This window comes from Agelaius phoeniceus, chromosome 16 (genome assembly GCF_051311805.1).
Source record: "Agelaius phoeniceus isolate bAgePho1 chromosome 16, bAgePho1.hap1, whole genome shotgun sequence".
Classification (NCBI taxonomy): domain Eukaryota; kingdom Metazoa; phylum Chordata; class Aves; order Passeriformes; family Icteridae; genus Agelaius; species Agelaius phoeniceus.
The window spans coordinates 11,030,876-11,050,818 of NC_135280.1; the positions used below are offsets into that span (position 1 = coordinate 11,030,876).

The window sequence follows — 19,943 nt, forward strand, 5'->3', positions numbered from 1 at the left end:
TACAAAATACCACCCAAACCCATGAAGAAGAAGGAAGGAGGAAGAAAAAAGGTGAAGAAGAAGGAAGGAGGAAGAAAAAAGGTGAAGAAGAAGAAGGAAGGAGGAAGAAAAAAGGTGAAGAAGAAGAAGGAAGGAGGAAGAAAAAAGGTGAAGAAGAAGAAGGAAGGAGGAAGAAAAAGGTGAAGAAGAAGAAGGAAGGAGGAAGAAAAAAGGTGAAGAAGGAAGGAGGAAGAAAAAAGGTGAAGAGGGAAGGAAGGAAAAGGTGAAGAACAAGAACCAACCTTCACCCTAAAACCTCCATCCTGCTCTTTCACCCTGTGACATTGCACACTTCTAACCAACTCCACACCTGTAATGCCAGTGCTATCATTCCATTTTGGAAGCCTTTTCCATGGCCTCAGGGGGAATGCAGGGCTCTCCTGGGACTCAGAGCCTGTCAGCACAGAAATTCTGGAATCCCCAGTGCCCAGAACTCCAACAGAGCCTGCAGACCCCGCTCAGTGCCAAGGGCACACACAGACCCAGGCTGGGCTTGATCCAGCCCTGCACAGGGCACAGGTCAGACCCAGCCTCTCACTGCAGCCCTGGCAGGGGCTGCTGCATTCCCTCCCTGCACCCAGAATTCCTGCATTCCCAATTTAAAAAAGTGTCAAGCACAGACTTGGTTTGGCATGCTTCTGCTCAGAACACACAGGGTTGAGCTAGGATTAAAAGAAGTCTCAAGGCCTTTAAGAACTGATTTCCCATTACTTTTCTGACTTCCAGACAAAAGCAACAGCTTTTGACATCTTTGAAAAATTCAAAAACCTGTGATTATTGTTCATCAGATGGTGGCTAGCAGCTCTATGGCATTGCATGATCATCTGAATTTAAGAGTTTATAATTTGATTTTCCACCCAGAGGTATAACACCAAATTAAATGCGTTAATAGACACACCAAATGCCTAATGGCCATCCCATCTGCTTTTACAGGTGAATAGATGACACTGACAACCTAATTTTGTAAATGCTTAGAGTAAATGAAATATGAAACACAAATCATATTTTTAGATTTTTATATCTAGATAAATGCTTTTCATTCAGGTCAGAAAAGAGGATGCCATATTCCTGCCTGATCATCTTGCAGAAAGACAGATAAAAGCAGTCTAGATTTATTGAGACATGTCCATTCCTCTCCCTGCCTGATAGCTGAGCTGACCCAATGAGGTGCTGACTTTCCAGTTACAACTTGTATCTCTGGGAATTAGGACCACAAAAAGTTTGTGGGTTCTATCTCCCTGACAAAGTCTACACTCCAAAGAACATAGGATGCCCTAACTGGCAATAACAAGCTAAGGTAAAGGAAATTTTGATACTTAGATTTACAAGATGACATTTTTGTAACAGTGAGAGCTGCAGTGCATTGAGCCCAGGAACGTCCTGGTGCTGCCAGCATTGCAGGGTGATAGGAGAGAGGACAGGAGGAGGTTTTACATTTTCAAAGCAAAATAAACAAACCAGTCAAACACACCTTGCTGCAGACACCCTCCATTCTTACAGTAAAACTCTGCTTACACAGGAAAATCCCCACCTTGCACAGAGGCCCAGGCAGTTCAGATAAAGGGAGGGTTTGTCATCATCATTTCCCAGGGCAGCAGCTTTGGGGCATTGGAAGGAGTTTCACATGAGAGCAAAGATCCCTGTGTTCCTTGGGGGTGAGGTAAATCACATCACTGGCAGTGCAATCTCTTCATTTTCATCCAGTTTTGGAGCCCAGCATTTTAAACCACTGAAAGACACAGATGGGCACCCATAAAGGGCAGATAAAAACAAAACATCCACTCCTCTATTTGTGTGAGAAGAATTGCACAGGAAGATTCCTCTGAGCTCCCTTGCAACACACAGTCACACAAATCTGCCTCTTGGTCTGGCACAAATTGCAGTTTTGGAGCTCCTGGGCTTAATGAGAAGACAAGTGGCAAAAATAACATACAAAGAAAAAAAAAAAAACCTCTCTTTTGGTTTCTATGCATCTGTCTCTCATTAACTCCAATTTCTATGGAGTTATTTAGACTAATAAATCTTGCAGTGGGTGGATTTCTCACCCCTGACTGCTGCCCAGCGTTGCAGCCTCTCTGCTGCTGCTCCAGCTACAGCTGTGCATTTCTCTGGCCAAGAGGAAAACACCACCACAGAGCAGAAATGTGTTTCCCAAGAGACTCAGCTCTACAAAACCTCCCTGCTCCTGGACTCCCTTCACATTTCAGTGGGTAAGAGCCCCAAAGTCCTGAGCATTTTTGCCTGTGATTACTCCCAGCAGTCCTTTTCCTAACTGCCCTTGGGTGGAAGAGGTGCCCAGAATTCTGCTGTGCTTGGTTATTAGTGCATGGATAGATCTGCTCTGGCTCTGCTGAGTATCTTGCAAACTTCATCTTTCTTTTTCAACCTAAATTTGATTTCTCATGGGATTGAGGGCATCTCACCTTATGTTTTTATTTATACCTTGCTTTCTCAAGCTTTCCTTGGGATAGGACTTGCAGAGAATGGCTAAAAAAAAGGTGGGGGTGCATGGGAAGCATTCTCAAGCGCTGATAAAAATTAGATTTATCTGAAGAAGTTTGCTACTGCATTCTATTACATTACAATGCCAGATAGCAAATAGCCATGTTTCATATGGTTCACTGCTGTGTGTTTGCTTGCAGGTTTGCTTTGGATTTGAGAAGCAACTGCAGCACAAACCCAGGTGAATACCTACACCTACAGAGGTGTGTGACCTGTGCAGGAATTACAGCTGCTGCTGTGGCTCCACAGGTCAGCAAGGAAACCTCCACTGAAATGCTGGCTGGGAACTGCAGCAGGTCAGGGAACAGAAAAGGTTAGATCATAAACTAACAGAACTCCCTGAAAAATAAAAATTGCATTCGTCTTCTCCTGACCTTAAGATGTGAGATGCTTGAGAATGTGAAACTCCAATCTCCTGGAGTAGATAAAATGTTCTGATGAGCAGTATGTGCTCAGCCTCCTGCCAGATGGGATTACTTTTTCCTCCCCTGTTTAAACTACATGTGCAACCTCTGCAGCCTCACTCTTTGCAGAAAGATTTTTAAAAACTACTTTATTGTAAAAAACCTGTATCTGTTTCAGGTAGGTTCTTGAAATTCAAATGTAACTACACCACCAGATCTTTAGCTGGTGTAAAGTAACTACCTGAAAATTCACTCTCTGATTTTTAGCAATTGAGAATGTCACTTGATCAAAGAAATTATTCCTTCTGAGAAACCAGAACTTTGGAATAGTTTCTCTGCTTCTTGTCCCATTCTGTTACGTATAAGTCATTGTACTTTCATCTGGTAGTGTCGCAGCACATAATTAAATCTTTAAACTGTGTAGTTGTGAAAGTTTGGACCCATGAACGCCACCAGATTGCAACACTACTCCATCTCCATTTCCCTGTGAACCCTGCACAGAAAGCTGGAACAGTGGCAGTGTCCCTGTGGATTGCAGCAATGACACTGCTCTGGGAGCAGCCACCTGCAGTCCTGGAAGGGGACACTGCTCTTCAAGCAGCAATTTAAATCTTGTGTCTTCTGCTGCATATTGAGCTCTTTACACCAAGCAGCTTCTCAGCAGTCAAACCCTTTCACCAGCAAGGTCCCAACTGGAAAGGTCAATAAACAAGAGGAGTTACAGCTTCAGTGGGCCCAAAGCAGCAATGCAGGAGGTTCCTGATGTGCCTGATATATTGCACCCCACTGCTACTGGAGCTATTCAACTGGAAAGTCATAAAATAGCATCAAATAAAGCACTGGAGCAGAAAGGATTCAGTCATTAACACCACAGACTGTCAGCCATTAAATCTCCCCCAGCAAACACAGCAGAGCCAGCACAGCCAGAGCTCTGCATGTGTGGGGAGCCCTGACAGCCCCATGGATTCTCTCTGGGGGCCCTGGTACATGTGCCAATGGTATTTCCATCAATCACAGGGATTTGTCACAATTTGTCACCTAGGATGTGAAATCACATTATTATTTTGCTGCCAGCACCACTGGCTGCTTTGTTTTAGGAAACCCCTATGCCCCAGGTGTAGGTTCCAGGAAAGGCACCCATAGTATTTTTTATACTACAAAATAAATTCAGATTCATCTCAGCAGCTTGATAAGAACTGCTCTGGAAGCAGAGCTGTAGCACCTGTGCAAAGCACAGAGCCCCTCTCCAGTGGAATCCCTTCAGCCAGCATCCCTCAGCCACTGCTGCAGATCCAAACGTGGAATTCAGCAATGAAGGAATTCATTGCCAGGGAGAAATGTCAGTTTACCAGGATGAGAACCAGGGCTCTGAAGGAAAAAAAAAAAAAACCACACAATTTCTCATCTCCTTGAAGTCACTTCACTCTTTTGTTCTAATGCAGAGGTTTGCAAAATACTAAATAAATCAGAATGAGAAATCATTGCTGTGAAGATGATGCAAGGACAATGACAAATTGAGCCCAAGCCTGAGGGGGAGAGACTCAGGGAAAGCTATGAGGCACTGAAGCAATGAGGAAAATTGGAGGAGTAGAGAGTCCATGTAGGAGCCACAGGAATAAAGGAGGTTTTATAGCAGGAGAGACAGACCTCAGAGCCTCTCACAATCCTTCATTTCATACAGCTTTGTTTATTATAGCATCTTTCTTTCCTAAGGCTGGAGCTTAAGACTTTGATTCATATTTCAGAGCTATTTTTTTTTCTGACCTTGAAACACAGGGAAAAAAAAAACCCTGAAAAGATTTTTCAAAACAACTGTGGGGAAGCTGAAATGCAGCCCTTGCTTGGCTCCTCCAGGCTGGAGGCATTTCAGGCTCCAAAGGCAGCACAAACATGAGATGTCCCAGGCCCTGTCTCTGTGCTTGGTGTGAGACACTGCTCTTTGCTGGAGCTTGAGAAAAGGATCAGCACAGCATCAAAAAACCTGCACAGGGTTAGCACAGGAATTCAAAACTGCCTCTGCAGGCACTAAAAATAAAAATAAAAAAAAAAAAGGAACTTGTCACATTAAGGCAACCTGACTTTTTTTCTCCCCTCAAACTAATCTCAAGGCTTGTGCTGGTTGTTGAGGATGGGGCTGTTAAAGAAAGGGTCTGAGCTGAGAGATGCAAGCACATGAGAGACTTCCCAACCATGTCCTTCCACATGCTAAATCAAACCTGTGTGCAAAAGGACACAAGGAAGCCTGGAACACCCATCCCACAGCAAACCCACAGCAGCAGAATCCTCATTGCTTTAAATCATGGATGGGTTAAGTGGGTGCCTGCTGGGAAGCAGCACCAGGCTGGTGTTTGTGCCACCAGTCCAGGCTTTTCACATCCATCCCACCAAACTTCAGGGCCACAAAGAGCACAATCAGTGAGGGGTAAATCAATGAGCAGAGACATCTGCAGAGGGCAATTCAGCCCATGCTAGAGGCAATCACCCTGCTGTACCTAGGGGAGCACAGGTTCAGGGTGCTCCAAGTGCCTCAGTGAAGTGTGTGAGGCTCAATGGAACAAATCTCACCTAAGAGGCTTTCAAAGACCCTTAATGGTTACTGAAAGTAATCACAGATTTCACTGAGTATGGGTTAGGATTTAACTTCAGCCTATTTTGGTAAAAAAGTCAAATGCAGCCTTAAGCATTTAAAAGAAAAAAAAAGTCACAAGTGAGAATTTTTTCTGAGATTGCTATCTCTCCCAGTTTATCAGAGTGAAGGCTTGTGATAGTCTCTGTTAGATCCTTTAGTGCTGTTTTCAGAATTTTCACTTCTCCCTTTTAATTCAAATCCAAGATCTGGACATCAACTTTAAAAAACAATAGCCTGCTAAAAAAGGAATTAAATGGTAGTTTTAATTTCTGGCAGGAGAACTTGTACTTTCCTCCCGCCCAAGTTTAATATCCATGAAAGAGATGAAATCACATTCCCTCTCACAAACAATCAAACATGATTTCTTTTGCTTTTATGCCTTTTGTCAGCAGTGCCAACTTTTTTGAGTTCCTGTTAAACGCAGTCATTGTAAACAGAGCTAAAACCTGTCCACTCCTATTATCTCACTGCTCCATAAATTGCCTTGGTAGTGAAACAACAGCAACAAGACTGCAGAGTTCTTGCTAACAATGCCTGCTGTGACTGGAGTGGGTGGGTCATGTGTACAAAGCCAAGAGCAGGCTCTGGCCACAGCAAAGTGTTCAGGGATGTATCAGTGAAAGGGATAAATGAAAGGATAAATGGGCTCTGCACAGAGCTGCAGTTAATTATTGTCACCATGATATTTTATGAAAAATCCCTTGTTAGGATTTTTTTTCCTGAGAGGCCTCAGAAACAAAATATAAACAATAATTGTCTGCTGCTGTGGAATGCAACAGGTGCATCTGTGATTGGGCTCATGTGGTTGTTTCTAATTAATGGCCAATCACAGTCCAGCTGTCTCAGACTCTCTGGTCAGACAAGATTTTATTGTCATTCCATTCCTTTCCTTTCAAGCCTTCTGATGAAATCCTTTCTTCTATTCTTTTAGTACAGTTCAATATATCATTTTCTTTTAATATAATATATATATCATAAAATAATAAATCAGCCTTCTGAAACATGGAGTCAAGATTCTCATCTCTTCCCTTGTCCTGGGACCCCTGTGAACACCACCACAAATTATCTGTATTATTGCATCACCCAAAAACCTTAGACCCAAACCCAAATTTCATCATTCAGAGTGACAAACCAGTAGAGAACATCAAAAGGGCTCAGTGAGACAAGAACTAAAGCCTGCTGTGGAACAGACAGGGCCCATAACCCCAGCAGAGAGGAGATGCTGGTGGGGCAGGGAGCCCCCAGGCTCTGCCTGCCCAGCCCCTGCCAAGTGCCACAGGAACATTTTTATAAGAGGAAAAGAGGCTGGGAGGAGAGTTTGGATGGAGAGGGCTCCTGCTGAGGGCAGGAAAACCTCCAGGATTCATCTCTCAGCATTGGGCAGCTGCACTTTTAAGGGTTTTAGCAGGGCCCAGGGGAGAGCTGGTAACTCAAGAGTAATAAAAAGGATCATGGGGAGGAGGAGCAGGGAGCAGCACCATGAGCAGTGCTGCAAATGGGAATTGCTCACTGATCCCTGGCCTGACTGGGAAGGGAGAACAGTGAAGGAATGAATACAAAGAGTCAGGGGCACAGACCAGAGGAAATCACCTTTGCAGAGGCTTCCCAATGCTGTGAGGAAGGCAGACACAGTCACCACAGAGAGAAGAACAATTTCTCCACTGATTGAAATATGATAAAACAATGTTTCACACCCTGTTTTTATATATGATTGTGGGGGTAGTATTTTGCAGCAGGAATCAGCAAGATTTAGACATTGGCCAAATAAAAGCATCCACATGAAAGTCTCGGTCAGGGACAAGGCTTCAACTCCACAGACAGTATTTTGTCCTTGCTGGTCTAGTGGGAATACAGATTAACCTGTCTGCAGCTCCATGGAGCTGGACCTGGCAGCTCCAGAACTCTGAAAAGTGTCAGAAATTCTTAGATGTGGGTCAGGCAGTGGGAAACACCAGCAGAGAGATGGAGCTGGATTTATTCTTGCAGATGGTGTTGCAAGACAGCAGGTCTGGGTCACAGAGAGGAGGAGGTGGGGAAGGGTCTGGAGAAACCTCTGAGCACAGTGGGAGGAGAATGAGGGGGTCTGGCTGACAGAGCACCCCAAACAGCAGGAGAGAGCCCAGTGGCTTTCCCTGGCCTGCATGCACTCAATCCCATGGACAACATAACCTTTGGGACCTATTTCAGATGTAGGTGGGTTTTACAGACACTCAGAAATGTTCTTTGTGAATAGAGGGATCTCAGTGCTCCTTGCAAGTGCAAACAGCTTTCCTGAAGCACTCCAGCCTGCTCTACTCCCTCATTCAGCTTGTAATAACCAGCCAGAAACTGGAGTACAAAGCAGTCATAACCACTGTTTCTCTCCCCAAAACCCCTGTGTTGCAAAGAAAGGAATTTGTCAGAAGCTGAACTTGTGTGCATCATTCATTTCCATTTGCACCAATACTTGCTTCTGCAGGCTGGGAGTTGCTCCTTGTCCTGCAGAGCAATGAAAAGCAGGCCAATAATGCCACCCACAGGTGCCCGGGTTTATTGCTGCCATGGATTGATTTCCAGACGGGTGCTGGGATCCTGCAGTCACCTCCACAGTGACACAGGTGCCTCTAAATCCACCTGCACTGCCTGTGCTGGGTTAGGGAACTCACAGGTTACTGTGCAGATGGCTTGTGTTCATTACAAACAATTTGTACCAGGAGAAACAAAACCTATACGGGTTACAAAATAGAAATTAAAAATAAAGAAATCCCTCCCACCTCAGTACTCAGTGATATGGAGATCTGGTGAAAGCATTTCAAGCAATCAAATCCACTTTTTGAATTAAAAGCATACAACAAGTATATTCCCACAATGTGCAGCTTTTTTTGTTTTGTCATTCCTGTCTCAGAGACCCTTCATCTGTCATGACAAGGACTGTGATGACTTAAGAATTCTCCTTTACAGAATAAGACAGAAGACAATTAAGAGCTCAGTCCTAGGTATGGCTGAAGCAGGGACAGTTCTGCTCACAGGTACTGTACTCATTCTCCTATTTCTGGTGTCTGTTTTATTAAAAATTTTAATATTGGGGAAAAAACATTTTCAGTAATTATTACCTGAACATTAATATAGGAGTTTAAGGTAAGGTAAAGGGATTTGTGTTTATGTGTAAGGTGAAAGGGATTAAAGAGTATTTGTTAGTTTATTCTCTCTTTCTTACAGAGGCAGACTAGAGGGTCACAGAGAGGCCTGGGATCAGATCCCTCTGCAGGGAGGAGGGAGTGTCTCCTCACACTGCAGTGAAGGTGGGCCATGGGGGGAGATAAAACAGATCAGCCTGGCACTCTGCACAGACCATTCTCATGGCTGGAGTTCATTTGCATCCCCAGCCAGATTCACAACAGTCAGCTCTGAGTTCTGTGATGGCTGAAGGACATAAACCCTTCTCATGTTCTCTTGTGTCCCAGCCCCTCACAAAAGGCCCATTAACCTGAGTTCTCCAGGGTTTTCTACCAGCACTGACTGAGGCTGAAGACATTGGTGTATTATAGGAAATCCTGGAGTTGTCAAAACCACAAAGGCAACTGTAGATACAGGATTTCATACTGCAAGTGTCTTGCTGAAAAGGGGACCAGTGTTAGCAGTGTGTTCACTGCAGGAAACATGATTTGGATGAGTGAGATTACCTTGGGTGTCCACATCTACTGAATAATTTAAAGAAATCAGTAAAGGAAAGTTTTCTCTATTGAAAAATAAATTTGAGAACTGACTTGTGTGAAATATGTTTAATAAGAGCACTCAGGGATAAGCTCTTGCCTTTGATCTTGTGTTAGGCATCTTATGTTACACTTTTCTCAGATACAGTTGTAGATATGGCAGCTACATTCCAAGTCAGCATTATCTCAGTATTAATATCATCCTAGTTTACATATAGCAGCAAGTCTTTGTGTATTAATTGCATAATCATTATTTGAACTTATTTATTGCACAGAACATAATCAGCTGAGGGCAGATTCAAAGTAAATTAGAGACAGGGAATGAAAAACATGAAACTGTTCTAGCCTAAGCTCTTACTAGACACACACACACTTTATTGATGAAGATCATCAATACTCTTATTTAAAGACCTGGAGCTCTGGAGGAACCACTGCTGTGCTATCACTGCTGGCACCAGAGGTAAGAAATTATTTCTGAAACCTAAGTGCTCTCAAAATGCCCCCCAAGTTATCCAGTCTCATTAAAATCAAAGGCATCATCTACTATCCTTAAATATTTGAAAGAAAAAACTACCACCTATGGTATTTAAGTAAATGGATTGTTCTTCTCATTAAAATCAATATTTAAATACTTACAGCCTTATCTTAATTACATGAAAGATGACCCACCTACCTCTCACCACCCCAGCCCCATGGGACAGAGCCCATTTAATGTGATGTGGGGAGGTGGCAGCAGCCTCAGACACGTCCCACAGGGCACCCACAGGCAAGAATTAAACAGAAAAGGGGGCTGAACCTGAATCCCACTAAAAATATTCATGGAAGAGCAATAAATGATAAAGATTTTGAGCGGCTACAAGAGAGCAGAGACCTAATTTTGGTCTGTGCCCATTGCAGAGGCTCTGCTGTAGCAGCAGCTCCAGATGTTTGGAGCAATTGCATGATGCTTGTGACACAGAGACACCCAAGGAGTCCAGCTCAACCAAATTCAGCTGTCCCCCAAAACAAACATTTTTGTCTACAGTTCTTTTTATGCAGTCATTAAAAAAAAAAACAAAAAAACAAACCAACAAAACAAAAAAAAAAAAACCACCCAAAGCTTTCGGTGTAAAGATTCAGTGACAACACAAGACCATTCAGTTTTCCATCAGAAGTGCTGCATTTGTTGTCATCCTGGTGCCACAAAGGATTTCACCAAGCAGGCAATGACACATCTCATGATAAATAAGACCAAAACACCCTCCAGGCAAATTTATGGAAATCATCACTCACAGGCAAGCGTGATGAAAAAGCACCAAGCTAACTCCAGAAGCAGTGAGGGATGTGCTCCTCAGTGCAGCCCCATCCAAGGCTGGCTGGGTGATCTCCAGGCCAGGTTCCTGCAGCAGGGCTGGGCCCCTGCCCTGTGCTGCCCCTGCTTGGCTGCTGGCCCTGGGCAGCTCCCACAGGCTGCTCCCCTTTGCCTCCATCCAGCACAGCAGCACCATTTGCTGAGTGGCCAAAGAAAATCCCTTTCCTGGGGAAAACACCAGAGCTGGGGCTGAACCTTTGGTGGTCTGGGGGTGGGAGAGCCCATCAAGGTGAGTTTGTGACTGGGGAGCCTGGAAAAGCTGCTGCACCTGTAAAGACAGCCAGACCTCCTGAATCTGGGCACAATTAACCAGGGAATGGAGCTCCCCCCATGGGGACAACAGCATAGGAACAACAGCTCCCTCCACAGAGAGCCCTGCTGACAGCCAGACCTCCTGAATCTGGGCACCATTAACCAGGGAATGGAGCTCCCCCCATGGGGACAACAGCACAGGAAAAACAGCTCCCTCCACAGAGAGCCCTGCTGGATGTGGCCCTTGACAAAGGTAAGGGCTGCTATTGAATATCCCAGAGCTCACTGGAAGCAGTGTTCCACAGAGCTCTCTCACCTGCTCACAGATTCCCTCTCCTCTGGACACAATCTGCACCCAAACACCAAGCCAACATGGCTTGGGACTTCATCACTCTTTCATGGGAGAAGAGAGGAGTAACACACAACAAAAGTTTGAAAGAGTTAAATGGAGTGGTTAAATAAGTTAAATCTTCAAAGATTTTCAGAAAATTGACTGCAGCTGTACCTGGAACTGGACATTCTGTAGTTATGCTTTCACAAATATATCATATACCCATATTTACAGCTAAAATCCTCATATATCTAAAAGAAACACTGCACTGCAGTGTAGGAGCACCAGCCCCCAGTGTGCCACATTTCACTGCAGGCTCTGAGACAAATCATGGCAAACAGCAAGGGCTGTGCAGTGGGACAAAGCTCACACCATGGAACCAGAGCTTCCCAGCAATGCTGGGAGAGAGAGCTGCTCAGAAAAACAATAATTGATTCCTTCTAGAAAGCTGCATATTGATACCATTTCCTTTGGATTCAGCAGAAACAGCACAAGAAAAATAGATACATATTAAAATACACCAGAGGTTTGCTGAGGAGAGGTGGTGAGGCCCTGCCCTGGGGTGCTGATGGCACCCACACAGATCCAGAGGAAGTGTTGCCATCTTACTGCAAAGCTCCCATACCTTCTTGGTGATTTCTCATGGGCATCTCCTCACAGCTCTGACCCCTTCTTCTTCACAGCACAGCCAACAAACTCCAGCTCCCTCCTCACCAGCCACCTCACTCTTTTATAGCACTCACCCTCATTGGACACAGCTGTGGCCTGTTTAGGGCAGGCCTGCTCCTAATCTTTGGTGATCAGTACAGCTGCAGCTGAACCAGGCCACAGGGTAAAGACAGGCAGCCCAAAGTGAGCCCTGCTTCTGGACACTTATTGCTCAGTCACACACACAGGAACACTCTGTGACCTGCCCAGCCCTGAAAGCAGAACCTTGGCAAAATCATCCTCCAGCAGAGACCCAGCAGGATCCCACAAACACACAATGCCAAGATTTACAGTTTTAAAAGGACAGCAGGGATCCCATCCCAGACCCACACCACCTCCCCAGGGAATCAGACACTTTGCACCACCCAGGAAAACCTGCAGAACTACACTGCTGATACACTTTGCTGCATTGAAAGAGAATTGCAAATGTTGTTATTTGCTCCACCAGAATATCAAAAAGGAAACACAGCCAGAGCTCCAGTGAGAAACAGATCCATACCTTGGCAGTTGTCCAGCAGGGGTGTGCAGCTTGGATTCATTCACAGGGAGGCAACGATGGAAAAGTTCAAGCACAAATTCTTTTTCCAAGTATTCATAAACCATTAAAGTGATATTCAGGGAAAAAAAAAAAAAACCAAGAAGTTTTCTTCTGCAAACAGTTCTGCCCCAGCATGGCTGGCACCACATAACTCATAAAGGATGAATATTGAGTCTGCCTCCTCTGCCAAGCCCACACAGCAGCTCCCAGAAGCACGAAGAGAGTAATTAGCAGCAAACGATGACAACATGAAGGCAACAGGTCAGAAAGAAACGCTCCAGAGCAGATCTAGGGGCTGGATTGCTTCCCCCAGCCAGCCTGGGGGAGTGCTCCCACCTGAGCACATGGTAATGAGCCAAGCTTCCATCCACCAGCCTTCCTTAAATACACTACAGAGCCTTCACCAGCAACAGCTTCTCCCACCTGTTAGGGAGAACTCACATTTCTGAGTCCCCTAAACAGCAGAGTGCCCTGATTCCCTCCCTTAGGAGCCCCACATGAGCTCAGTCCTGCTCCTGTTAGGGAGAACTCACATTTCTGAGTCCCCTAAACAGCAGAGTGCCCTGATTGCTCCCTAAGGAGCTCCACATGAGCTCAGTCCTGCTCCTGTGGCCCCTCCCTGTCCTTCCCTCCTCACCTGGGACACATCACCACAGCCAGCTTGAGACATTCATGGCTCTAGAGGATGATTTTGACCTCCTTGATCATAAAGTGATGCCACCTGAGCTGATGATCAAACCTGAAGTGCTTTTAGTGAAGTGAAAGAAATATTTGTGTATTGCTGGTCTAGTTTAGGGGCTGGCAATAATGATATAAGGTAACAAAAAAAAAAAATCTACTACAAATGGTGGTGGGCTCAATGAACGCCTAAAAATCTGGGGGATGGATTTGTCCCTAGTGGGAGTAGAAGGAGGAAATAACCTGTCCTATCCAGCATCCTTGATGTCTATACTAATCCAAGAGTCAATAACCACAATTCTGATTCATTACACCAGGCAAATGGAGGGGGCTGATTCCAATGGAAAGGTGAAGTGCTCACAGGTGTGTGTGAGCCCTGCTGACAGACAGGCTGAACAAACATTTCTGAGATCATCAGTGATTTCTTTGGAGGAGGATGACCCGGATGGCCTCTCCCCTGCCCTGTCTGTGAACTGGGTGGGTTTATGTGGGGCCTGGACTTGTTGGTGCTCAGCCATCTGAAAAAGAAATAGTATTAAACCCACACAGCTTTGGGGCATTTTGGTCTTTATGGCATTTGCACACACAGAGGTTTATCTCATTCCTTTCCATTTGGGAACATTTGCTCTCCAGACTTGCAGATGTTCAGTGCCACCTTTGTCACTTCTCTCTTGTCTTGCAAATGATGGAATAGTGTCAAATCTTGTAAAATTCCCCTTCCCTTTTATGAGTTTGAACTTGTCATTTTAATAACAAATATCTGTCCACCCTTGTATAAAACCACAATTACAGATTTCTGAGATGTTTAGATAAAGCAGTCATTATTTTTATCATGACCCCTCCTTTCCCAAACAAGCATGGCTAATCTTTTCAAAGCAAGCATGCCTAATCTTTCCAGCCTCTCTTCAAGGCACTGCATTATCATGACCCAATTATTCCTGGAAAAGATAGCTGGGAAATTTCTATCAGGATGATTTGCTCACAGAAAATGCAGTTACCACAAATACAGGGATGCCTTCATATCAGTTAGAATGGTTTTCTGTGGAGAAAATTCAGATCAAATATTTCCTGGCCTATCAGCTTGATGAGATCTTGTTTGTTGCCCCATTCTTTCCTAATTGGATAAGCACAGAGCTGCATTAACCCAAGGTGTGCTGGTGATGGCTGGGAATTGCAGGTCATGTATTTCATTTCAACAGGGCAGAACACTGTTTCAGTTTTCATTTTCTGACTTTCACTTTGAATTCCCAAAATAAACAAAAGTAAATTTTATTTAATTTCTTAATTTCTTGAAGTCAACTGAAGAGGAAAAGTGTAAGTGATCTGTGGCACTCATTTCTGCACTTCTGCACCATTGTGAATGCTCTCAGCAGAGGCTGGGATCCCCTCTCACTGGTCTGTCCCAGGAAAACAAGGTCTCACCCACTGACAGGACAGGATTTACAAGAGCTCAGCAGGGCTTTGAGAAATTCCAGCTGCTTGGAGGTGTCTGAAAGGTTTCCAAAGTGCAGTGAGTATATTTGGGACTATTTCTGTTTCTCAGTGTTCTGACTTTAAACCAGGCATATTACAAACAAATAGACACTCTCCATTAGTCGTGTCACCCCTATCAGATTGCTGTGGCATTAATGAAACTGCCTTCTGGAGAGACTAAGAAGTTTGACATGAACCTGTCCAACCTCAAAGCAACACCAGGGTATGTTGAAGGTAATTTTTCCCATTTTCAAGGCAGCAGCACAGCCTTCTGCCAGAGACTCAGCTCCAGGGACTGCAGTGGTCACTGTCTGTCCCTGAAAAAGGAATGTACATTTTATCCTGAGCACTGAATGGCCATTCACTTTGCTGAAATGTTATTTCTTTTTATAACAGCTTAAAGGAAGGAAAAAAGGAGAAGAAACCCAGTGCTGCCACTTTGGAAAGCTTTTATTGTAATCAACCTTACAACGCTTTTTGCTGTACAATACAAAGAACATTTAATCTCTCCTGGCTGGCACATTCCCTCCAGGGTTTTGCTGCTGACAATGGGAGCTTTCACTTTGACCATGGCAAAAATAGTGTCAAACCCACTGCAAGGCATTGCTTTTACTCTGGACACATTTGGGAAATTCTAAAGAATCAATGACTTTGTGACATGAGGGAAAAAATAGGGGCTACAGTTGGAGAGACTTCATATGTTTCCTATAGGTTTTGCTGCCCATGAATATCACCATCCCTAAAATGTAGTTAACTGTGGTGTTGCAAATGCATGCATGGTTTGTTTTAACTGTTTGATTGATTTAAAGAAATAAACCAAACCAAAATAATGAGATAAGATTTCCACAGCACTTGTTCTTCCTAAATTTTCCCAAAATCTCTGAATGTGTGGTCTCAAGGCACTCCAGGTAGAAAGGGAAGAGGCAACAGAGGAGTGGAGTGGAGCCACTGAGCCAGCACTGAACTGTTTGTAGAACTGAAACTCAGCTTTCCCTTTTTTTTCATGTTGCTTTAAAGGAAACAGCTTGCACCTAACAAGTTTTTGCCAGGATATTTTCTAAAGCTCAGGCCAAATTCAACCTGTGAGTTTTGGAAAATGTTGTTAGAAAGTTGTAATTCAAGAAATTCCTCTGTACTTCCAAATTTGTGCCAAGCTTTTAGATGGCTGGATGGAAACTCCCCAGAAGGATTTGGTTTTGTTCACAGAGAGCCAAACAAGTGATTTCCATCTGGGTGACTTCTTTGCAGCTGGGAGAAGCTAAGAACAAAGTGCAGGTGTGGATTGAGGCCAGCTGAGAGTGAAGGCACAGGCAGTGAGCAGTGTGCAGGTCCAGCCCCAGGAGCCACAAACACCTTTTCTGTCCAGAGGAGCCTCTTCAAACTCCACAAACTCACTCAGCTGGTTACATCATTTCCTCTGCTCACAGCAGCTGTGTTTTCCACACTAAAGGACATTTCAGATCAGCATCCAGATTGAATCTGCAAACCAGCAAAGCCAAACAAAGCTAAGCTGATATTTCCATTCTTTGGCATAAAAAAGGATATTAGAGATAGAAGAGTAAATTTGTTGAGATGTGTGTGAAGCTCCCGGTGAGGCTCATGGAGAGGGTCCCAACAGATCCTAAGGCCCCTCCCCAACATTGTCCTGCAGGTCAGAGTGACTGTGGCACTTGTCTGCCTTGTGTGGGACAGTCCTGCTCTGAGAGCAGCAAATAACCAGAATGAGCACAGAGTTAGACAGCCCAGGGACTGACTGGTTCTGGCATAAACTGCTCAGGAAACTTTTCTGTATGTGGCACACACAGCATGTCAAAACCAGGCATGCAACTTCCTAGCAGCATACAAATAAAAAATAGGTCACAAAACAGGTAAAAAATAAAAAAATCCCTTCTGCTGCCTAGTGTCTCATTCAGTGTTTTGATGAACCTTCATTGGGATCCTTATGGAATAAAGAAGGCAGAATATGCAGACCTGGGAGAAACTGTGTTGGATAAGCTCTCATTGCTCTGAGAGGTGCTAGATAGTAAATAATCCATCTTGGAGAAGCTTTGAGAGGCTGGAGAGTTTTCCCATCTGCTAGAGATGTTTCTTGGTCCTGACTTGGATATAAATGCAGAAGGCAGGTCACACTTAAGCTGCTGCTCTGTAACCTTCTAGATGATAGGTAATTACTCACAAATGTGTCCTACAGATGCTCCAGGGATCCATCTGCACATGCCTGCCTGAGAGCTGATGGTTCTGGTTGAGTTCAGAAGAGACCAGAGCTGTGTGAGGAGTGGCAGATTTAGGGGATGCTCAGTAATTCAATTTTGCAGGCTCTGAATGGAAAATAATAAAGCAATGATAAGGCAGCTGGTAATAAAATTACATTTATTTTTGGAAACCAAGATTTGTACAACTATGGAAGAGCAGGTAGCTTGCCAAGTGGGCACAGCCAGCCCAGCCTCCAGCTCCAAGACTTATGGCCACCATGGGGCTGAGACTTGCTTGGCCAGCCTATAAAGAATCCCAGCACCCCTTAATGACATATCCCTGGGCTTCAGAGCATTTTTGAGTGGAAAGTGGATTTTTCTGGCCATCCAGGCTCAGTCTGCTCTGGTAGAACAGCAGTGCTTGCCCATCCCCTGGCACTGGTGAGCAGCCTGGTGGCTGCTGTAGCTCTGCTGGTCCCTGCTGAGGGCTGCAGCCCCCTCAGCAGATGGGCTGGGCTGGCACAGCCTGCAGGGACCAGGGTGGGTGAGATGCAGGAGGTGTGTGGAGGTGGGAGCACAGAGCATACAATCATCTATTTCCACTGACTGGAGACAAGCAGAGGAATAAAGGAGCTCCCAAATCACCCAGGAGAAGTTAGGACACTCTACTGCTTTCCCTGAAATTAGTAAGGAGGCTTGCAATTAATTCAACACAAAGAGACTTGTGCACTGACCATCATTTCTCTGCTGCTGGAGAGAACTGCTTGGCAGCTTTCTGGAGAAGGAAAGCTCTGTAGCTGAGACAAAGCACACAGGTGGGCAGGCACTTGTGATAAAACCACAGGGAACAGGGAAAATGAGAACCATCTCATGCAGGACTTAGAAATGGAATAAACAGGTTATTTTTACAGGATGGAAATGAATATATAACTCCAGGGATGAAGAAAAATACAGCAAGCACCAGCATTTGCAGTTTAGCATATTCCATTGCCATTAAAAATAAAGGAAGAAAAAGGCAATGAAAGGAGTATTTTGAGAGGCAAACAGGACTGTGGTATGTGTAGTTATGTACTCTGCCTTCTGCATAGCCCACAGTAATGAGAGATGTGACCCTGTAACCTGCTGCAGAATTGCTGGGCATTTTCTACTGCCATTGTGATGCAGAATGGGAGCTGCTCTTGCTCTCACATGGACACTTGGACAATTTTTCTTTCTTTGCAGCTTCAGCCAACCCACACTAACAGTCTATTGGACTGGCATTTTCTTTGCCCCTCGGGATGGAAAAATGGAATTGATTCCTCTGAGAAGGAAGGGAGCAGGTATTCATTATCATAAGGTGAATTTATAAAGTTCTGGTTGGTTCAGCTCTTTCCCTTCGTTTTTTCAGCTCACTCCAAGTCATTGAACCTCTTGCATCTTATCCCATTGGATGGACCAGCACATCACTCAACATTAACCACAGCCGAGATGATTCTTAATATTGAAAATTAGCAGCAAAAAGTGAACAATCACCTGAGAAAGCATTTCTCCACTTGAGCTTTATGACCTGCAACAGAAAGTTTTGCAATGCACAACAACTCTTTGTCACTTGGGGTAGTTCTAAAACTGTTGCTGCTGTACTTTTCCACCACAGTGAAATCAGAGGTATTAACCTCAAGGCACCCAGAGAGCTCAGGTCAGAGGACCAGACCTCCTGCACTGGTAAAGCACAGTAACCACACCCATTTTAACACCCCCAGTGCACTGATCTGTTCTCATAATCAGCTTGTAGGAATAACTTCCCTGCAATGTGTAAGTAGCTACTGCTGGATAGTGAGTGGCCAGAGTGCTGGAGATGGCATTTGGTGCTGGCATGGGGCTCTAAATTAGAAACTTAGAGAACCACTTGGCTTTTCTCATCCCCATTTCTTTTGTTTTTCAGCGTGTGGAAGATCAGATGAGCACACAGCACCCTGAGAAGACCCAAGCTTTCTGCACAGAGCATTCTCTGAGGTCAGAAGCAGAGCAGCAAGCACAGGGCTGGGGCTGCTCTGAGCTCTCAGGGCTCTGAGCCTCTGGAATTCTTCTCTCCTGATAAGCAGAGGCTGCATGGTTGTACCCTATTCCAGCCATGCTCAAGTGTTGGCAATTGAAAATGACCATCCCAAAAATAAGACAAGATGTCATTAAGTCTCCTATGCACTTTCTTTTCAGATTCCTACCATCAATTATTCCACTTGTCTGTAATGGCTTCAGACTCTTTTATCTTCCCCTCAGTGGATTTCTCTGCTGCTTTGCATTTAAATTCACCTTGTCTTCCTAAATGCACAGACAAACTGTAAGCAATAAATGAGCCAGGCAAAAACAAACATGCTATTATTTTCTTGGCTTTCTCTGCCATCCTGAGCAAAGGATGTTTCTATATCCCTTTGAGAAAGCCATCCAATGATGAATAGTTATTTGAAAACAAATGGGTAGGATTGTACCAGCCACCTACTTCTCAGCCTTAGGAAGAGTAGGAAAATCCACCCATCCATAAATATTTTTTAGGATGATAGTTGTGAAAATAAAGTAGGCTGGAACGTTCCCTATCAAGCCAGGCTGCAGCATTCAGCTTATATCAATTACTGTCTATTTGACATGCTTCATGCTCCCTTCATTAACAGGATGAAAGGTTTTATGGGATAATAACCCAGTTCCAGTGAGCAAATGTATTTGTGAGACCAAAGGCTGAGTCCTTTGTCCTTGCAGAAGGAGCCTTGAGACTGCAGCAATTGGCAATGGTTTAGGATGATAAATCACAGGAGGAAAACTTCTGTCCCACAGAACACTGTCCCATCCATGAATCACTGGGACAAAGGATCCTCACTGCAGGAAAGCTGAGGGAGCAGAGATCATCTTGGTGAGGATGCTGCTACAGGAGGGAAATAGAAGAGCCATTGGCTTCAGCTGGATATTGATGCTGCTGTAATTGGAGTTACTGTCATGTTAAATGGTCCCTCATGGTTTCCTCATCTCAATCAAGGTTTGATTGAAAACCTGTGACCTAAATTTGTGGTCATTACCTTACCAGAACTTATTGGTTTTCTTGCTCTTCAGGCAGTAGGCAGATGGTAATTGTTTCCTAAAACATTTCTCAGCTGAACAGCAGTGACAAACACTCTTCTCACCTCAG

General features: G+C 44.5%; 1 long non-coding RNA gene across 1 annotated transcript in view; it reads right to left on the bottom strand.

Annotated features, from left to right (window-relative positions):
- Positions 1-15,035: 15,035 nt before the first annotated feature.
- Positions 15,036-19,943, bottom strand: part of LOC129127133 (uncharacterized) — a 31,883-nt gene continuing 26,975 nt past the window's right edge. Inside the window, exons 9-10 of the long non-coding RNA XR_013184500.1 lie at positions 16,774-16,915; positions 15,036-16,076 (exon numbers count right to left, since the gene is read on the bottom strand). This is a non-coding gene — a long non-coding RNA (uncharacterized LOC129127133). The remainder of the gene's footprint in view (positions 16,077-16,773; positions 16,916-19,943) is intronic.